We start from the raw sequence: 21,900 nt of genomic DNA on the forward strand, positions 1-21,900 counted from the left end.
CTCTCTCTCTCTATTCATTGCTTTATCCTAATATATATATATATATATATATATATATATATTTATATATACAGTATATATATATATATATATATATATATATATATATATATATATATATATATATATATATATATATATATATATATATATATATGTGTGTGTGTGTGTGTGTTTGTGTGTATACAGTATATATATAAAAACTGTCGAAAATTTCAACAAGTACTCCTCGCCCTATTTTCACTTCAAGAGATAATACTTTAAGCAGAGTTTCACAGACATCGGAGTTATTTAGGGTTCGCTCAGAAATAAAGCTTTTAAAATATCCGGAAAATGTGTCATTCTTCTAAGTGGTAGCCCTGTGTACTCCAGCAACAAATTTTTATCTTTTACTTGTGGATAATATTCTGATGGCAACCTGTAGCAATTTTATCTGATTCATTTTTATATATCTCCTCCTTTATTTATTCTCACAGGGATAACATGGTAACCAAAAGTGTAACCTCGGTCTGCTCGATTGGAAAGCCACAGCCAGATATGACGGGGAGCCGCCTGCCCTCTGCAAAGGAACTGCTTGAAGTGTTTATGCACCATCATGTCGTAGAGAAGAAGTCAACAAACGATGCTGGAAACGCTACCATTTTGAAAGTGAGGGAGTTCTTGACGAAAGTCAACATTTCAGTCAGAGAAAGCTTGGCAAAATGAAGACGCTCCAGAAACTGTATATGGAGTACGTAAAGTGAAAAAAGAATAAGGGCCGAGACAGTGTGAAAGAGGAGATGAAGCAAGATCTCTTCAGGTCAGATTTAGAAGGAATCTTTGACATGGCACACTCAAAGCCATTGGGCATGAACGTTCAAGATGATTACAATTTTTTTTTTATTAGTCAGTGAAAGGACAGAACCTCGTTATTAATGGCTGGGATCGGCGTTCCAACAGCCAAGGTCAGGAGCAGAAAGCGGAAACATGACTCAGATGCCTTACAACGAAAATGGAAAGACATAGAGGAGAGGAATGAGTTGGAGAAGACGGTCGTTTTGGAGGACTCAAGCTCTACATCCACTACTTCCTTGGATGATGATGAATTAATTGGTCGGATTCTTGCAAAACCTCCCAGTCGTCAACCAGCCAAAAAACACAAGAATAAGAAAGCTAATTGGGACAAGAACTTGACAGCAACATAGGGCCGGAACTATCTTTCGGTGCTCCATGTAACAAAGTCTTACACTGCAGCCTCTCAAAGTCTTGGTTGCAATGTCAGGAAGTTTGTGAGTTCTCCAGATACAGTCTATTGGGCAAGATATAAAAAACAGAGACGATATAGCAGCTGGAATCTCTTCCTTTGTCAGAGTGAGGGATATCCTCCTGACACTGCACTGAGATTCACTATTACATCCAGACATGTGTCGAACCAAGAATTTCCAGGACCGGATTGCCGTACCCTGTGTCCGGGGAAGAAACTGAAGATCTCCTAGGTGTCCCAGTAGTATCGAATAGAACTAGAGAAGAAATTGTTAGGGTAGTGCTCAGAGTAGTTCAGGAGGGTAATCTTCAAGACAAGATTGTTGCGCTGAGCTTTGATACTAGCCTACTGCAGCACATACTGGACTACACCAAGGTGCTTGCACTCAGACTGACCGAAATCTCGGATGATGAATTGTATGGTTGGCTTGTCTACATCATGTTCATGAAGTCATCCTGAAGGGTGTCTTCGGGGTTTGCCATGGATCTTCCTCTAGAACAGATATGCGAATTCAAGCAGTTCCAGACACATTGGCCCCTTATCAGTTTGTCCTGGTATGAGACTGCTAATACCACTGAAAGTTTTGTGGAACTCTTTGCCACCAACATCACCCTTCAGGAACGGGAGAAGTCGATGCTGATATATCTGAACTCAACTCTTGACAGCGGCAGTCATCCTCTTGAAGACTACAAGGAACTACTGCATCTGGCGTACATCTTTCTATGGGGTTAACTTGACCGGCCAATATTCCGCCCACCAGGTGCCATGTATCGGGTTCGTTGGACGGCAAGAGGGATTTATGCATTGAAAGTTGTGATATTCAGTAGCCAGTTTCCATCTAAGATGCAAAAGAGGTAAGAGGCATGCATCAGACTGCGCTCTTCATCTCGTTGGTGTATGCTGAAGCATGGAATGAATCGATGATGCCTCACTGGGCACCTCAAAATGATCTCTGTTTTACTCTCCGTTTAGGAGAGCTACTCAGATCGGGTCGTTGCCGAGATAGCCGCAAAAAGAGCATGGTGCCACATGTAGTATATGACAAACGAGTTTGTGGGCTTTGCCTTTTTTGACAAGCACCTGGTGATTTATGTGAAGCGTGACGTGGTGAAGAACCTGATACAGAAGAATTGCTGGAGGAACTTGAAAAGGCTCGAGTTCAAGAGGTTCAGCAAGGTAAAGGCGGACTTCATTTCCGGAAAACAGGTCAACCTGATCAAGTTGCTGTTAGATTCCAGCTTGGAGCCAACGTTCTTGAATAAAGATCAGGAAGAGTTGGAGGCAAATGGACACTATCAGTTGGTAATGAAACAAGTGAAGCTCTTGAAGGTGGTTAATGATGCTGATGAGCAGGGCATTGCCCTAATCAAGCATTGCAATTCGTCGATCACAACGAAAGAGGACCAGAAACAGCTTCTCCTCAAAGTGGATTGGAAGCACCACGTGTAGTTCCGAAGATTAAGGAGGAACTGACACTAGTGGTTATAAATTAATCTATGTATATAAAAGAGCCGCATTGTTTGTTTGTTTGTCCTTCAATCAAGCCAAAACCAAGAGCCAGAGACCCACAGACCCATATATATTCTGAAGCAGTGTGATCCAAGGTCGGTTTTAGGGGGGGTCAAAATTCAGATCTGGGTCATTTGAGGTCACCGGTGGCGTGTTTGCCTTTTTGGCCAGGGCAAAGCAGGGTACCCCTGCAGCCTCACATGACCTCCAGTTTGGACATATGCTATGGAGCAAGAGGCTGGCTGACTGGAAACCAAGAGACTGTAAGTCTAGCAGAAAAGGGTCAGACTGGAGGTGGAGATATGAGATTGAGAAATTTGCAAGGAAAACGTGGTTGAGATTGGCTCAGTGAAGGAATTCGTGGAAAAGGTTGGCGGAGGCCTTTGTTCAGCAGTGGACTTGTAATGGCTGATGATCATAGTGTTGAATATATATATATATATATATATATATATATACAGAGAGAGAGAGAGAGAGAGAGAGAGATAGATAGAGAGAGAGAGGGAGAGAGATGTATATATATATATATATATATATATATATATATATATATATATATATATATATATATATATATATATATATATATATATATATATATATATAAAGAACCGCCTTGCTTATTTATTTGTTTGTTTGCTTCATTGTTTCTTGTCCTTCAAGCACACCCGAATCATGGGCCAGACACCCCCAGGTCCATATATATTCTGAATTAGTGTGACCCAAGGATGGTTTTAGGGGGTTCAAATTTAAGATATGGGTTATTTGAGGTCACTGGTAGGGTGTTCGCCTTTTTGGCCCGGGCAACGTCGGGTACCCCTGCAGCCCAATTTTTGACATGGAGACTTAGACGACCTTCCTTTTGGATATAGGCTATGTTAAGTTGAGCTTCGAGAGCATTTGAGAGCAATGATCATAGGTCATTTTATGTCACCGGTACTTCACGTTAGTATGACTGGACCCAGCAACCCATTTTTTTGGCATGTAGACTCACATGCCTTCCAGTCTGGGAATAGGCTATGTACGGTTGACCTCCGAGGTCATTTGAGGCTGGTCGGAGGTCATTTGGTCAGGCCACCAAAATATCATAACACACTACATACTAGGAAGTGACAAACATGCTGGTTTGAGGAAAGCCGTGCCTAAATTCGAGAAAGCTGGAGGAAACAGAAGTGCAGATTCTAGCTAGGGAATTTCGCACACAGCACATTATGATGTAATGGAAAACTTACACCACACACCTGATGGAAATCACCACACCTGCCCATTTCGTGGAAACTTCATAGCTTCTTGTCGTGTGCTTTGTAGATCAGTTACACATATATTAGACTCGTGGACGAGCGTTTGTTGTACATGAGTAGTTTTGTAAGTAGATAATATTCGTTCCCTTTGTCATGCAATGATAGGAGAGGTAAAGATTAGTATGGGACTATTGTTATTTGTCTTGGAAATATTAGCAAAGTATCTCACACACGAGTGAAGTATAAAGAAGAGTCCCGCTAGCTACCTCTCTGTCTCGCTTTATCTCTCTGTGCCACCCTCTCGCCCCTGTAGCTAGTCTCATTCTCTCCAGTAACTGTCGGTTCTATGGCTAGCCCCTTTCTGATCTCTGATTCCTACATTTTCGTTTAGCAGGGGTCGTGTCACGTGGGCTATACTGTTGTTGAAGCTTCTAGAACACTGCATGTCTGTGTGTATGTACTGCTTCCGGTGCACGTCAAGCATTCCTTCACTGAAGAGTTGCAAGCTCATTTCCCATTCCCACACCTTGTCTGGTGCTCTGTCTATCTGTCTATCTATCCATCATGCTATCTATTATGATTTGTATTTATAATATGGAGTCCTGACATTGCTCGATCACGCCAGTTGGAGGGCCTCTGACAGCAATCATTATTGATATATGGTAATATATTAATACATAACATTGATTATAATATTGCATAGATATAATATTCATGTTAATATTGCAATGATCCAGTAATGTTACATGTAAGTTGTATACATAATTGAACAAATGCATTATAGTTAAATTGGTTATTGTATGACACATTGTAAGATATGTACGTATAACAGACATGCGCATATAACTGTGCAATGGTAATTCTGCTAGGTCATTACATTACATATGGAGTTATCCCTTTAGCAATGCCTAATATTTCACCTAACTTGTGTGATGATTCTGGTAATACAGAATTGTAGTAACATTGTATGAACTGTTACACAATAATTGTATTGTACATAATTGTACTGTAATTGTTACATATCGTTTGTAGTTACATAACTGTAGCAAGTGTAACATAATGCTAGTAACACTGCAGTAATACTGTAGTAACACTGTAGTAATACATAATTGTAACATTGTATGAATTGTTACATAATTGTATTGTTACATAATAATTGTATTGTACAAAAATGTATTGTAATTGTTACATATCGTTTGTAGTTACATAATTGTAACAACTGTAACATACTGCAATTGTTTGTCGTTACATAATTGTCGTATTTGCAGTAATATTGTAGTAACTGCAGTATTATTGTAGTAACATTGTAGTAATACATAATTGTAACATTGAATTGTTACATAATTGTATTGTTACGTAATAATTGTACATAATTGTTACATATCGTTTGTAGTTACATAATTGTAACAACTAACATAATGCAGTCGTTTGTCGTTACATCTATCTATCTATCTATTGCCAGACGCCTCAATCCCGTTTCGGGTGGCCACAAACAAATCGCCTCCAAGTCGCCCTGTCCCCCGCCATTTCACTGCCCTGCTCCCAACTCACACCCCCCTCTCTCATATACCTCTCCACCCCATCCCTCCATCTCATCCTCGGCCTCCCCCTCCCTCTTCCCCCCTCCACCTCACTCACAAACACTCTCGTCGTCAGTCTTTCACCCTCCATCCTCTCCACATGGCCAAACCACCTCAGTGTGTTCCTCCTAACGCTTCCTATCACATCCACATCCACACCACAACGCTCCTTTATATCCTCATTCGTCAGCCTGTCTCTCCATGTGACTCCACAGGCTCCTCTTAAATAACTCATTTCCACTGCTCTCACTCTTGACTTGTGTCCTTCCAACAACGTCCAAGCTTCACTTCCGTACGTTAGAGTTGGTATCACAATACTGTCATGTAGTAACTTTTTCACTTCCATGCTCACTTCCCTGTTTCTTATCACTGCTTTCAAAGAACCAGCAACCTATCTTCCCTGCTGTACCCTTTCACGCACTTCACCCTCCAAACTTCCATCTTTACTCATCACACTACCCAAGTACTTAAACGTACTCACATTTTCCAATTCCTCAACATCCAACCTTGCTGTACATTCACTGACTTCGCCTCTCTCAAAGACCATCACTTTACTCTTCCCTACATTCACCTTTAGATTCTGTTTCTTACACACTCTCCCAAACTCATCCACCAAGCCCTGCAGCTCCCCTTCGTCTTCACTCAACAACACAGTATCATCTGTAAACAACAGTACTACAGTTATGTAACGAAATTTTTTATGTCGTTACATATTTGTAGTAATTGCAGTAATATTGCAGTAACTGCAGTCCTGACATCACTCATCCGGTCATGCTGCGGTCGATGATAATTATGTGCCTTGCCACTGGCTCGTGGAAAACAACAATTTGCTTTTTGTTTCACTTAAAGAAGTAGTTTATGTGATATTTTGGCATTTATAGTAACACATCTATTTTCATTTGTTTATGCAATCTTACATTTTTTTAAAATTGATTTTCTGTAGTTTGTTTATCTTCGTTTGTCTACGCTTTTCGGTGTTGTCCGAGGTTGCATAAATGCTGGCTAATTCCCTTGGGATCCTATTTTAAGGTTTAGTTTATATGACACATATTACTGAAAATGATATTTTATAGCCCCATATTTTGTTATTTCATATAAAATATATATATATATATATATATATATATATATATATATATATATATATATATATATATATATATATATATATACACACTATATACAGTATTAACTATATACACTGTCTTGTTCACTTGTACCTATCGTGGGCAATATAGGTGTCAGCACTGTGTGGAGATCTTTGTCTTCACGATTGTGTGGAAGATGTTCATTCTTGTTAACGTAATTTGTGTTGGCCATTTTTTTTCCTTGTAATTTAATTTGTCTGTTTCCACTAGGTAGGTTTAATTAATAAATGTTTAATACAGTTCTTTTAATCGCTCACTGAGTAACTGTGATAGTACTGTATGTTTTCTTTATTACTTTGTAGATGTAATAATGGCTAGGTGTATGTATGTAAAACGTATTTTATGTAGGTATAAATGGTAACACTCCTTGGTAGTAAATAAATGCATAATAAATGAATGAATATATACAGTGTAGAATATTTATTGTTGGTACAAATATTTAGTGATTGAATTATGCAGATAACTGAGGTAGGTATGTGTATGTAAGTTGTAACTATACAGCACGTTTTATATGTTTGTGCAAAAGTTTTTTGTCTACCACTGTGTATTGCATAAATGAAGTAACTATGTAACTCTAGAGTTTTTACCGTGGTGGGAATGGTGTGAGTGGTGGTGAGTGGTGGTGTCACACACGAGTTGACTGACGTGGCGTCGTCTCAGCAAACACGCACAGTGACGTTGATTTCTCACCCTCTGGTAGCTGTGGTGAGTAAATGAGTGAAGAAAGGTGAGTAAGATGAGTTGTGAATATGGGTTTGGTATCTGCTTCTTTGTCTTGACCTCTTCACTCCTTGCGACAGCGTGGTGATGTTGGTGGAGGTAGGGAACGGATGGAGAGAAGGGCGGTGGTCTGGTGGTTGTTGCTGTGTTCTTGCTTTTCGTTTGCTTGTTTTGTTTTTCTTTCTCAAATAATTCTTGGTCTTTTTTTCATGTGATTTACTCGTTGTGGGATGAAGAATGTTGCTACTTGTAGGTGCGTGTAGAAGATTATAGAGACGACTCATAGACTTGTAACTTGTAGTTGATCGTAGATGGTTGTAGCTCGTTGGTTCGTCGTAGAAATTGGAAGACTGTTTGTATCTGTATTTTGTTAAACTACTGACAAGGCTTCGTGTGACCTCTTCACCTCTACATCAGCATGATGATCGGGGAGACAGAGGAGGGGTTGGAGAGAATACTGTCAGGAGCTGGTTGTGAGTTGTTGGTTGTAAGAGGTATTGTTTGTTTTCTATCTTGATAATATAGACTCATCTGTACACTCGTAGACTTGTAGGCTCGTAGGCTTGTAGACTCGTAGACTGGTAGGCTTGTAGCTTGTACTTTGTAGGAATTCATTGTAGAATTGAAGACGAGGCTCGTACTTCTGCTGCCACCATATCTTGTAGAAACTTTGTAGCTTCTTGTCGTGTGTTTTGTAGATCAGTTATACATGTATTAGACTCGTGGTCGAGCGATTGTTATACGTGAGTAGTTTTGTAAGTAGATTATATTCATTCCCTTTCTCATGCAATGACATGGGGAGGTAAAGATTAGTATGGGACTATTTTTATTTGTCTTGGAAATATTAACAAAGTCTCTCACACACGAGTGAAGTATAAAGTAGAGTCCCGCTAGCTACCTCCCTGTCTCACTCTCTCTCTCTCTCTGCCACCCTCTCGCCCCTGTTGCTAGCCTCCTTCTCACCAATACCTGTCAGTTCTATGGCTAGCCCCTTTCTGATCTCTGATTCCTACATTCTCGTTAAGCAGGGGTCGTGTCACGTGGGCTATACTGTTGTTGAAGCTTCTAGAACACTATATGTCTGTGTGTATGTACTGCATCAGGTGCACATCAAGCATTCCTTCACTAAGAGTTGCAAGCTCATTTCCCATTCCCACACCTTGTCTGGTGCTCTGTCTATCTATCTATCTATCCATCCAGCATGCTATCTGTTATGATTTGTATTTATAATATGGAGTCCTGACACCCACACACACATGACCCAGCCAGTCATATACAGGGGAAATTGGAGAGACAGGGCAGAAGGGGTTAGGACGCGATAGGACAGAAAAGAGGCTTGGTAGAAAATGCAGAAGAGGACACAGTGTTAGCATCCATAAACCACTCTTACCTAAGTACTACTCTTGTCAAGACAACTCCCTCTTGGGACTAACACTGCAATCAAACTCCAGACGCATCTTTACCTTTCTCCTGCCATCCACGACAAGACCAGCTTGAGAATTCTCTCCTCTTAGAACCCTAATATCTAACATTTTTGGAAATGCCTCGGCTCTGACTATGAGAAATTCAGGTCACTGGTAATACACGCTCGAACTACTGGACCCAACAGCCCAATTTTTGGTATGGAGGCTCACATGACCTCAAGTTTGGAGTTAGGCTATGTGAGGTTGGCCTCTGAGGTCATTTGAGGTCATTTGTTGGAGGTAATTTGAGGTCACTGGTAAATAACGCTCGATCCACTGGACCTAGCAGCCCAGTTTTTGGCATGGAGACTCATATGATCTACAGTTCCCATATAGGCTATGTGAGGTTGCCCCCCGTGGTCATTTGAGGTCACCAGTCAGAGGTTATTTAAGGCCAACGGTAATAGAAACAAGTGTGCACAAATACTATTTGTTAGTCTACGAAAGCTTAAATAGAAAGTTCCTGGACCTCTTATAATCCCTCTTCAAAAGCATTAGAGGTACATGGTCTTTCTGAAGTTGAAAAAAGACTGAACAAGAACAAATATGATTAGAGTGTTCTCCCTTTTGCCCCGGACAACGCCGGGTAAGCCGATTCGTGTGTGTGTGTATATATATATATATATATATAGCCCCTGTGGTACAGTGCTAAAGTGTGCGTTTTCGTGCACTGAAGAATGAGGGTTCGCACCCCGCCAGGATAATAAACTTTGGGAGCTTTCTTCAGGCCACGTACTGCATTGGCGGACAAAGGGATGCTGTGGTTGAACCAGTGTTGCATACTATAAAAGTATGCTTGCACCTAGTCGGCATGCGCGAGCCAATTACTCTTGGTTCACAGACTACACACACATCCAAAGCCATTCCAAGACTACAGTTACACTTACAAGCATTTCTCACCCTACATAAAATCTCTACCAGACAGCCTAAGCCACTTGGTACAGATAAATTGGCTGTATCGTCCCCACCTCGATCGGGATACGCCGGTCCTGCAGTGGACACACAAACGGCTGATGAGATGATATATATATATATATATATATATAGAGAGAGAGAGAGAGAGAGAGAGATAGATAGATAGATAGATATATATACACACATACATATACTGTGTATATATATATATATATATATATATATATATATATATATATATATTGCCAGACGCCTTAATCCCATACAGGGTGGTCACAAACAAATCGCCTCCACGTCGTCCTATCCTCCACCATTGCTCTGCTCTGCTCTGCTCCCAGCTCATCCTCCCCCCCCCCTCTCATATTCCTCTCCACTCCATCCCTCCACTTCAGCCTTGGCCTTCCCCTCCCTTTCTCCCCCTCCACCTCACACATATACACTCTCCTCGTCAGTCTCTCACTCTCCATCCTCTCCACATGGCCAAACCACCTCAAAAGTGTCGTAATAAATTAATCAAAACAATCAACCTCAAAGTGTTTCTCCTAACGCTTCCTATCACATCCACAACCACACCACAACGCTCCTTCACTTCCTCATATATATATATATATATATATATATATATATATATATATATATATATATATATATATATATATATATATATATATATATATATATATATATATATATCCATCATCCAATCCTACATTGCCCCATGAGGAGCGTAGGAGCCCGGGGCTAGGCAGTTGGTCTCGACATTTAAGATGAGAGTGACCAGCCTCACTCATCCCTGAGTGGCATTACATGAGCAATCAACCCCAACCATCCCTTGGATATAAACCTTCACCGGCTCAATCCGACTGGAGAGCAAAAATTACCCACTAAACCACCAGGTGCCACAATTTGGCTCTATGGTTACCACCCAGCTTAGTAAAAGGTTTCCTAGTGTACAGGAAACCATTTGGCTTGTCACTTTGTGTAGAGTCACCCGCAGGTAGAAGGAAAAGGAAAGAATGAAGGAAGGAAAGACAGAAGAGAGGAGAGAGAGAGAGAGAGAGAGAGAGAGAGAGAGAGAGAGAGAGAGAGAGAGAGAGAGATGGAGAAAAGCTAAACCATTTAAGATTTGCAGATGACATTGTCCTAATCTCAGAAAGAACAGAGACATTGCAAGAAATGTTAAATGACCTGAACAGAGAAAGTCTCAAAGTAGGGCTAAAGATGAACCGGAGTAAAACTAAAGTAATGTTTAATCCTCAAACACCAAAGAGCGTCACTAGAATAAGCTATGAAATTCTTGCAGAAGTTGAGGAGTACAACTGCTTGGGACAAATACTAAAATTAACGAAAGATAATGATAGCGAAATAAAAAGACGCATTACAATTGGATGGAAAACTTTCGGTAAACATAGAGACGTTATGAAAAGTAGCTTGCCAGCTTGTATGAAACGAAAAGTGTATAACGAATGTATAATTCCAGCTATGACGTATGGTTGTGAGACTTGGAAACTGACAAAATCGATGGAAAATAAATTAATTCGTTCTCAGAGAGTAATGGAAAGGTCAGTGTTGGGAATATCTTTAAGGGACAGGAAAAGATCAACTTGGGTGAGAGAGCAGACTAAAGTCAAAGATATTATAGAAGTTATAAAAGAACAAAATGGAGGTGGGCAGGCCATGTAGCAAGAACAAGGGATAATCGATGGAGCAAGAGGTTGACTGACTGGACACCAAGAGGGTGTAAACGTAGCAGAAAAAGGAACAGACAGGAGGTGGAGGGATGAGATAGAGAAATTTGCAGGGAAAACGTGGCAAAGATTGGCTCAGTCAAGGAATTCGTGGAGAAGGTTGGGGGAGGCCTTTGTTCAGCAGTGGACTTGTAATGGCTGATGATGATGATAATATATAGCCTATATATATATATATATATATATATATATATATTTAAATAGCAGAACGGAGGAAGGAAAAACAAATGGGAAAAAAAAATAATCCATACACCAGATTACTGGTGTCCTCTATTCATAAAATATCTGTAACAGTTAGACTTGAACAGTTGCGGGTTGAAATTTGGAGGAAAACAACTCTGGGGAAGCGAGTTCCAGAGAGATGCAGTTCGGGGAATGAAAGAATTCTGATAGGCAGAAGTTCTGCAATATGGTTCAGTGACATTCCAATCATGAGCGCTACCAGATGCCCGTGTAGCACGAGGGAAGGCATGGAGAGGTGGCACCATGGACGCAACTTCGTCTGAGCATTTGCCAAAAAAATATCTGTAAAATAATGCAAGGGAGGCAACATTCTTTCTTACTTGCAGGGGAGGTATATATATATATATATATATATATATATATATATATTTCTTCTTTTTCATATAGGCAAATTGGGTTCGGGCTGCTACATTTTCGGCAGGATTTTGTTTCTGCTCGATATACTCGATATGACGAACTAGATTCCGAAAATGGTCTTGTCCTTTTGCTAAAAGTTGACCAAATATCAGTGACACTTCATTCGTGTCTAGAGAGATATTCATTCCAAAGGAAAGAATAGAATCGGGAGCCGAATGCTAATCTCCCCCCAGAATATGCTGTTGGCCAAGTTACAAGCCCGGGCGGGAGGGGGGGCGTCCACTGCCCCTCCCGATGGGGCCGGGGGCGCCACCCCCGGGGGGGGGCAGCCGGGGGCGCCACACCGAGGGGGGACCGGGGGCTGCGCGACCCTCTGGGGGGGCATAGGGAGTCGGCAGCCTCCCAGGGGGGGTGGGGGTCGGAAGATTTAGGTCATATAATGATACCCTGAAGGTTTCATGTTGATAGCTCAAACCATTCATGAAATATACTTGTGCTAAAGGCGGGCATTAACAATAAGTTAACATTTGGTAGCCATTTTTGTGACCCTGACCTTGACCCCGACTATCCATTTTCGAACTCGTCCAAGATTTTGGCGATGTCTTGATACCCTTAATGTTTCATGTTGGTAGTTCAAGCCATTCATGAGATATAATGGGAAAGGATACACACACACACACACACACACACACACACACACACACACACACACACACACACACACGCACGCACACACACAGTGGAGGGCAAAAACATTATCGCTCGGCCTTGATAAAGGCAGGCGATAATGAGGTTGATATGCTAGGCGGCTTAATGTATACCAGGAGCTGGATCGTGACTGACAAGTCCTGGCCCGCGATTGGCCGGCTAGGTGTGTGTGTGTGTGTGTGTGTGTGTGTGTGTGTGTGTGTGTGTGTGTGTGTGTGTGTGTGTGTAGTTTAACACGGTTTAATTAAATATCGTACATAAATCCTCTGTCAGCTATTTTTGTATCTGTATAAAATTATTTGGCTGTAGCCGACATAATGCTTTATGTGCAAAACAAAGGATTTGTCCAGTATTTTAGAAAACAACCAGTCATGGTCACAATAAAGCTCTTGAAACTGTAAAACTCAAATTCCTTGTAATGTTATAGATAATTTACATCGCATTTATAGTAAAAAGGATTTGATTTTCTCCATACTCATATTTCTGGTACAATATTCGCGGTAGGTGCCGTACTCCCAGTCTATATACCATGCTGTAAATGAAAGCGTAGAGTTTTATTACTGTGCCGGTAGAGGTTCATAAACTTGGCTCGCATACACCTTTTCCACGCATCACTTTTATTACTCGGGATCCACATAAAAAGTTCTCATTTCCATGTTGTGCTCGGCTTACACTGGCAGCACTTGCAGCCTCTGTACTCATATCAGCACACTAGGATGTGTAGTGAACTATTATGTACCCACTCAAACTTATTCCACCTCATATGGAATAATAATATTTTTCAACCATGGTATTACAAGATACTGACTTCGTCCAAAAGTAATATTACTTCTGTTTCTCACTTCCTTCAGCAGAACTTCTCCTAACCTGAGAGAGGCTTGATATGTTTGGTTGACATAATGAGTCAGGGAAGAAAGCGATGTACATGCCCTTAGACATAATGCAATATTCGGTGATGTTTTGATTGTATATACAAAGAAACAAGTATCTTTCCCAAAGTCGAAGAATACGTAACGGAAAAAGCGAGCACTAGTAAAGATACGATTTTCGTTTTATTTATGTATTTAGAAATTTTCATCAGACAGAACTGAGAAAATAGATGTTTCTCTAGCTGTACATAAGATTGAGTGTTGTTCTCCCATAACTGGCACAACACTTTTTAGCAAAGTATTTTTTCCTTGCAGTCATGAATGCATGTAGAGTATCACAGATTGCCTTAAGAATTATGAGATTGTTATTAATGTCTGTACAATGCACAAGAATCATTAAGACAAACATTCTCCTTCTCTTCACTTCACAGCTGCGCAGCTGAATCTTTGTCTCTTTGCTATAGTTATTTCAATGGTCACTGCTTTTCTGAACCGTCCGCTTTTATTTCTACTCCATTAAGGCGTGAGCTAAGCACCAGCCTGACAGAACACTCTTATCCATTTTCCTGCCAGCTTTGTAATGCAAGAGTTAACCGATACTCTTAATCATTCATAAAGGCAGCAGGTTTAGGCTTGTCTTCGTCAGTCTGTAATTCTCTCTGTCGATGGTCCTAAGCCACATAAAAGAAATGTGCCGAGGTATCTCGAAATGAACGGTCTTGAATTTAGCTGTCTTTCGTGCAGTTTTTCTCTGAAAGACGAGCTTTTCAAGGGACTTTCAGATTTTGCTGCTTTATTTTTTTCTATTAAAAACTGTCGTACTTGTCGTTCAGAATTCATCCCGCAGTATCTTAGTTAACACGCATATCCTTAGTTACACTCATGGGTAAACAGGAACAAACGAAAAACAGAGTACACGTACTGGTCGGCCGGAATAACGAACTTAGTTGTAACCTGAATGTGGTAACCAATACTCCATCGCCTCCCCCATACTAGTTATAATAGATTATGACTTCTTATGGGCGTCAGACAACAGATCGACAACAAGATGGCCTACTATAAAAACGTGTCGCAGTGTTATATGTCTTTCTTCCAGTTACTTAACTCCCTTCAGTTCAATGACGTACTTTTCTTTCAACTGTTATTGCTTCCAGCAGACTTTGTTAACCCTGGAGAAACCATTTGTAGTTGCGGGGGTCGATAGACTTCATTAACCTCTTCACAACCTCATTTCTCTCCTTAAGCTGAAAATAAACGTCTTAAATAAGAATAAGACAAAGTATACCAATAGGCTTTGATTAAGGATATTTTTGTCCCTTCAATCAGAGAACGTCATTGATGCTACCAAGCGATTTTCTGCATTCTTGAGAGAACCTTAGAAATAAAGAGAATAATGTAGGCTATAACTAACTCCTCCAATTCGAAGAGTCCCCACCATGTTAAATAAAATAGTGTGGGAATGGCAAGTATAAAATTTTAAAGATGTGCTGGGGATGAAGGGTTTAGGGAACCGCCATAACAAGGGATCTTAACGATGATTTTTATACTTGAAGTAGGAGTGCGAGTGGCCCCATTTGTGGAATGAATATGGCTGCCGCACAGAATCTCTCTCTCTCTCTCTCTCTCTCTCTCTCTCTCTCTTTCATAAACAGCAAATAGGATTATACTGCGGCCAACATGCAGTGACACGAAGCTTCTAGACTTTGATGTGTGCATGTTTTTTTTTTTTTTTTTTTTTTTTAACGTCATATATTACTCCATGTTCTAAACAATAAAAAATAATAATTTTCATTAACCCTCTCAATCTGATGATTTTTTTCACTCATTCTTGGTACCGTAACATCGTATGATTTTATTTAACGTAAAGGAGGCGTCTTGCAATGAATGCAGAATGGAAGTTATATTTGAACTTTCTTCTTCGGGAAGTCGCCATTAATATGAATATTCGTCTGGTGGTAGTAAGAATAATGTGGAGGAATCCCTTATCGTAGTGAAGGGGTTAGACAAGCACCAGACTGTGAGATACATTCATTGTATGGTGCCCTACCTCCTGGAAATAGAATATGTCATAAATTTACATAGGCAGTAACTCATCAGAAGGCAGGGACCCACTTCAGTACTGATCATCTACACACAGTGAATCAGCTAATTGAGAAAGCTATAGAACATAATAAACCACTGTGCTTAAGTTTTATTGATTACGAGAAGGCTTTCCACTCACAGTATCACATAGCATTAATAAATTCAATGCGGGAGCTACGAGTAAATGAGAAGATTATGAAACTGCTGAAATACACACACACACGCACACACACACACATATATATATATATATATATATATATATATATATATATATATATATATATATATATATATATATATATATAATGAGGGAAGTGATAGATAAATTACATAATGACTCGAAAAAATTTACCCTGAGAGGGGAGTGCTTCAGGGAGATACAGTTTCACCAAAATTATTTAAAGCATGCCTAAGAAAGTATTTTCTGAAAACTAGACTGGAAAAACAAGGGAGTAAACACATGGAGAAATCCTAAACCATTTAAGATTTGCATATGACATTGTCCTCATCTCAGAAACAGCACAGACATTGCATGAAATGTTAAGTGACCTAATTAACGAGTCTCAAAATAGGGCTAAAGATGAACCGGAATAAAACTAAAGTAATGTTTAATCCGCATACACCACAGAGCGTCATCAAAACAAGCGAAGGAAATCCTGAATAAGTCGAGAAGTACAATTAATTGGGGTAAATACTAAAAGCAACGAACTACCATGACAGCGAAATAAAATGTCGCATTACAACTGGATGGAAAGCTTTCGGTAAATACAGAGACATCACGAAATGTACCCTGCCAATATGTATGAAACGAAAAGCATATAGCGAATGTATAATCCCAACTCTGACGTACGGCTGTGAGACAAGGAAACGGACAATATCGATGGAAAATAAACCATTCGTTCTCGAAGAGAAATGGAAAGGTTAATGTTGGAATATCTATAAGAGACAGGAAAAGATCAACTTGGGTGAGAGAGCAGACTAAAGTCAAGGACATCACTGAAGTAATAATAGAACACAAATGGAGGTGGAGAGATCAAGTACCAAGAAAAAGGGATAACCGATGGAGCAAGAGGGTGACTGACTGGATTCCAAGAGATTGTAAGCGCAGCAGAAAGAGGCCGGACAGGAGGTGGGGAGATTAGACAGAAAATTTTTCATGTAAAACAATGTAGAGATTGGCTCAGTCGAGGAATTCGTGGAAAAGGTTGAGGATGGCCTTTGTTCAGCAGCGAACTGGCACTGGCACTGATGACAGTTTATATATATATATATATATATATATATATATATATATATATATATATATATATATATATATATATATATATATATATATTAGGGTACTCCTAATTTTCGATCTTGCGAATTTTTAGGACGATACTCCCTGAAATCCTTCCATATAACACGAAAACATGTCATGCAAAATATTTTTAAAAAATATTTATATTTAAAGGTCGCTCATCGGCCTTTTATTGTTATTACATATCGCCACATTCAGGTTGTCCTACATAGTTGTCACAGATATGTCTTTGACACAATTTCGGTGTCTTGAAACTACTCAGTTCTGCACTGTACAAAGATTTAAATTCATAGCACCTAGGCAGATCACAGCTGCCCACTGTGAACCGGGCGTGGCAGGTAGATAATTGTCGTTAGACTTCATGACTTGGTTATGCTGCTGATATTCGTAGTGACGATAATTTACTAGATTTCAATGACAATTTGGTATATAACAGTGTTTCACTTACTTGTTAAGTGCATAGAGATGTCACTGTTGTGTACTGATAGCATACAGTGACAATCTAATTTCACCCCTTAATTGCATGCTTTCTGCTTTTACAGGCAATCTTACATAATTACTGATAACTGGTTTAACTGTGTTGTTTTTGGACGAATATGGTTTCGACGAGTGGGAGCACTGATGCTAAAGCAAGGAACCTGTCTAGGGCTCGGTCTGATGTCTACTTGCTCGACAAGTTGGCAGATGATATCAAAGGATCCAAATTGCCTTCAAACCGCCAAGCCCTAGGTTATCTTTTGCACCTCCACCTGAAGCAGAGCAAGACAATTAAAACAGCAGTGACAGCTTCAGTTGAAAAAGTGGAACAATTCTGGGAGCGTGCCCGTATTCCAGTTCGACAAACATGCAATTCCAAGAAAAAATTGGAGAAGATTTTGCTTCAATGGCAATCTCTTAAGAAAAACAAGGTCAGGACAACACCAGCATAAGTCCAGGGTGAGCAATCATTTAAAGATATTTTGGACGACCTTTTCGGCATTGCACATGCTGACGCCCTGAAACTGATCACAGTAGAAGAGGGCAAGCAGTTTCTCGTCAGTTAGCGTATGAAAGGTCGGCTGGGGGCAATGGCAGGAATCGACAAGACCCTAAGTATCCAAGAAGCATATAAACGCCACTGTGAGTATATTGCGCTCAAACGAAGAGAAAAGGCCGCCACTGCATTTGCGCAGGCTCAAGAAATTGCTGAATTGGAGAGCAGCACCAGCAGTACTTTGTCATCTGGGAATGAGTCCAGTGGTAACCGCATGACTCCTGTAAATGAAGAATTTAATGTAAGTCTCCCTCCGTCATCCAAACGTGGTCGGAAAGTTGTGCTGAGTCAAAATTTGTTGGCCACTCTGGATCGATATCAACTGTCTGATCGCGCTGCTCTGATGATTCTCGGAGAAACAACAAAAGCTGTGGGTCATGATCTCAGCTCATTAATTCTGAACCGCAGCAGCATCAGGCAACAGTGACAGAAATGGCACAAAGAGACAGCGATGAGCTTAATGAATGAGTTCGCTCCGGATAAAGTAATCGTCGTACACTGGGATGGAAAGCTTCTTCCAGACCTCACCAACAATGAAAAAGTGGACTGACTTCCAATCATCATCTCGTCAAGTGGTACTTCTCAGCTATTAGATGTTCCAAAATTAGAATCAGGGACTGGTTTGCAGCAAGCACAAGCCGTGGTCAGAGCACTGAAGCGGTGGGGAGTTGCAGAAAGGGTCCAAGGCATCTGCTTCGATACGACAAGCGCAAACACGGGTCGCCACAAAGGAGCATACATTATGTTGGAACAGCTACTGCACAGGGAACTCTTGTACCTCGCCTGCCGCCATCACATCTTAGAACTACTTGCAGGAACTGCTTTCAAGGCAGCCATGCATGTTGCACTGGCACCAGAAGTACTGCTTTTCAAGCGATTTCAAACTTTTTGGAATTCAATTGACCAGGAGCACTTCCAAGGCGCATCATATGATGAAGTGGTCGCAGCTCAACTTGAAGATATCAAGGAGGTCCTGACCTTTGTTTTCACTACACTTCTGCACAATCAGCCTCGAAAGGATAACCGTGAGCTACTCCAGCTGACTGCCATCTTTCTCGAGTCATCACCACCACGAGGTACTCATTTTCATAAGCCCAACCCGATGCATCAAGCACGATGGATGTCAAAGGTAACCTACACAATCTACACTTTCAAAGTGTGGATGTTTCGTTCACAGTTTACCTTGACTATCAGTGAAGAGCGTGGTCTCTGTGACCTATGTGTGTTTTACACACGCATCTACGTCAAGGCCTGGATAACAGCACCACTCGCAGTGAGCCCCCCACAGAACGACCTGCATCTGCTGCAGACCCTAGTCGACTGTGCCACCATCAACAATGAGATTTCCAGACTAACAGCTCAGAAAATTGCCTCTCATCTGTGGTACTTGAATGAAGAGCTGGTGGGTCTTGCACTGTTTGATGGTAACGTCAGTCAAGAAGTCAAGAAATAGATGGTGCAAGCTATGAATTTCAATTATGGTATGGAGGATCCTCCCAAGCGAGTGACCATTGCGATTGGTGACGTTTGGGAAAAGACTGTTGCTGATTTCGCCACGAAGCAGACAAAGAACCTCTTTAAAAGACTGAATATCAAAGATGACTTTTGAAGTTACCTGTGGACCAATGGAATGAAGATCGTACATACAGAAAGGCACTGGCATGTTTGCAAAAACTCGCAGTAACCAATGATCATGCTGAACGAGCAGTTGCACTTATCGAGGCCTTCTCCGGTCGTCTAACGAAGGATAAAGACCAGCTGCAATTCATCCTACAAGTTGTTGCCGACCACAGACGCAGAGTTCCTCGTGGAGTTAAGCGACGCCTGCAGCAATGAATGGTCAGTGATTTGGTTGGCGACATATTGGTCATTTAATAATGCAGAGGTGACTGTACTGATAGTCGTTTACTGGTATTACAGTTAAGTGTTCATCAAAAATTTATAACTTGCTTTGAAGTAATTCAGATTACTTAATAAATACAGTATATATACTTTTTTCCAAAACTAACCGTTTGTGACCTATGAACTGATGTATCTAAAAAATATATACATTACAGAAAATTTCGGATGCAAAATCCTCTGAATATACATTTTTGACTCTTATACAGTGATATTTAATGGCAATGAGCAACCTCTAAAAATTATTTGTTGTCAAAAATATTTCACATACAGTATTTTTAACCTATTTAGAATGTTTTGAATGGGCATGGCATTTGAATTTTCGAAATCGAATTTTGGCCCTACTGTACAGTATAAGGTCCACCCTAATATATATATATATATATATATATATATATATATATATATATATATATATATATATATATATACACACACACACACACACACAGAGATGAATAAACTAGTACAATTTTAGTTTTACAGTCGGACATCAGATTTAGTTTTGATACTTTCTGGTATGATACAGAAAAGTTCACCATGACTGGGACCTTCATTTGCGATCCCAGCCATAGCGATTTGTTTTTATCATATCAGGATATATCAAAACTAAATCAATTTATACAAGGCTATACTTTGATCCAAAATTATGTTAGCTTGTTCATCCGTGCTGTAAGGTTTGCGTAGGTAAGACTGCAGCTTCGTGAGAGTGTGCAGTGGCAAGACTGTTTGCTTTACGAGTTAGTGATTAGGTACCGCGGCGGTGGGAGACAGAAGCTAATAAAAGACCGGTAAAGCTTGCAAGCATTCCTTTGGCATGCCTTGTATAACACTACATGTAAAACCATCTCTGTTTTCATTTAGCGTAATTTTACAGGGTGACGTGTCCACTCTATCGTGCCATGGTATTGATTAGCTACTCTTGATATAAATAATCTGACAGCATATCACAGCCATCTGTAGCATCACATAGACTACGGTAGAGCATAACACATCATAACCTTTTACCACATCTTCTCATAGAGATATATGTCGTATACAGTATTTGATAGAGCCACTTATTTATTCATTAATTTGTTTACATCACTTCGAAGGAACATATTCCGGAAAGCATCTTTGGTCGACACAGTTCACTCCTTCAGTAATGTGATTAAAAAAAAAAAATCCTCGTACTGCAAGGAATCCGTTCTAAACATAGAAGAAACCTTTGATAGTGAACATTTTGACTCTGCAGACCTAATTTTTGCGACGCCTTGAGTCTCGTGCTGGCAACTGGGACCGGATATTGAAACAGCATGATAACTCTCGTAATCCCTCGGGCGGCGCTCAGGAAGTCTTGGTTTTAGGCAGAGTCTGATACCTGCCAAGAACAGACAGAAACACCGCCTGGAAAATAAAATATCTTAGGCATATATTGATTTCTCATGATACATTACGTGTATGGACTTTGGTCTTACATCGAAATATTTTAGTCTGTCTAAAATTTTTCCAAGAAAAGTGACAAATTATATTGCGGAACTGTTGTGACTATTCATAATTTAAGGATGTTAAAAGTAAGAGGAAGGTTGTCTGGGATTTAAAGGAATAAATAGAAGAGGTGCAAATGTTGCAACGAATGTATGAAAAATTATTAATTATTGTACAATTTGGCTTGTACATACCTGTAGTCGTTTTGTAGATTTAAGAAATGATAAAAGAGTGCTCCTCGTTCAAAAAGATACACGGTACAGATGGAGACATTTTCCCGAAGATAGTGAAGAGGGATGACGAGAAGAGAACAGTTGATGATATGAATGAGTTGTTGATAAAGAAATGAGAAGCTACTTCTTGTTCAAATAT

The sequence above is a fragment of the Coenobita brevimanus genome, chromosome 70 (genome assembly GCF_032717465.1).
Source record: "Coenobita brevimanus isolate Jiangsu-jjx chromosome 70, ASM3271746v2, whole genome shotgun sequence".
In the NCBI taxonomy this organism is placed as follows: Eukaryota; Metazoa; Arthropoda; class Malacostraca; order Decapoda; family Coenobitidae; genus Coenobita; species Coenobita brevimanus.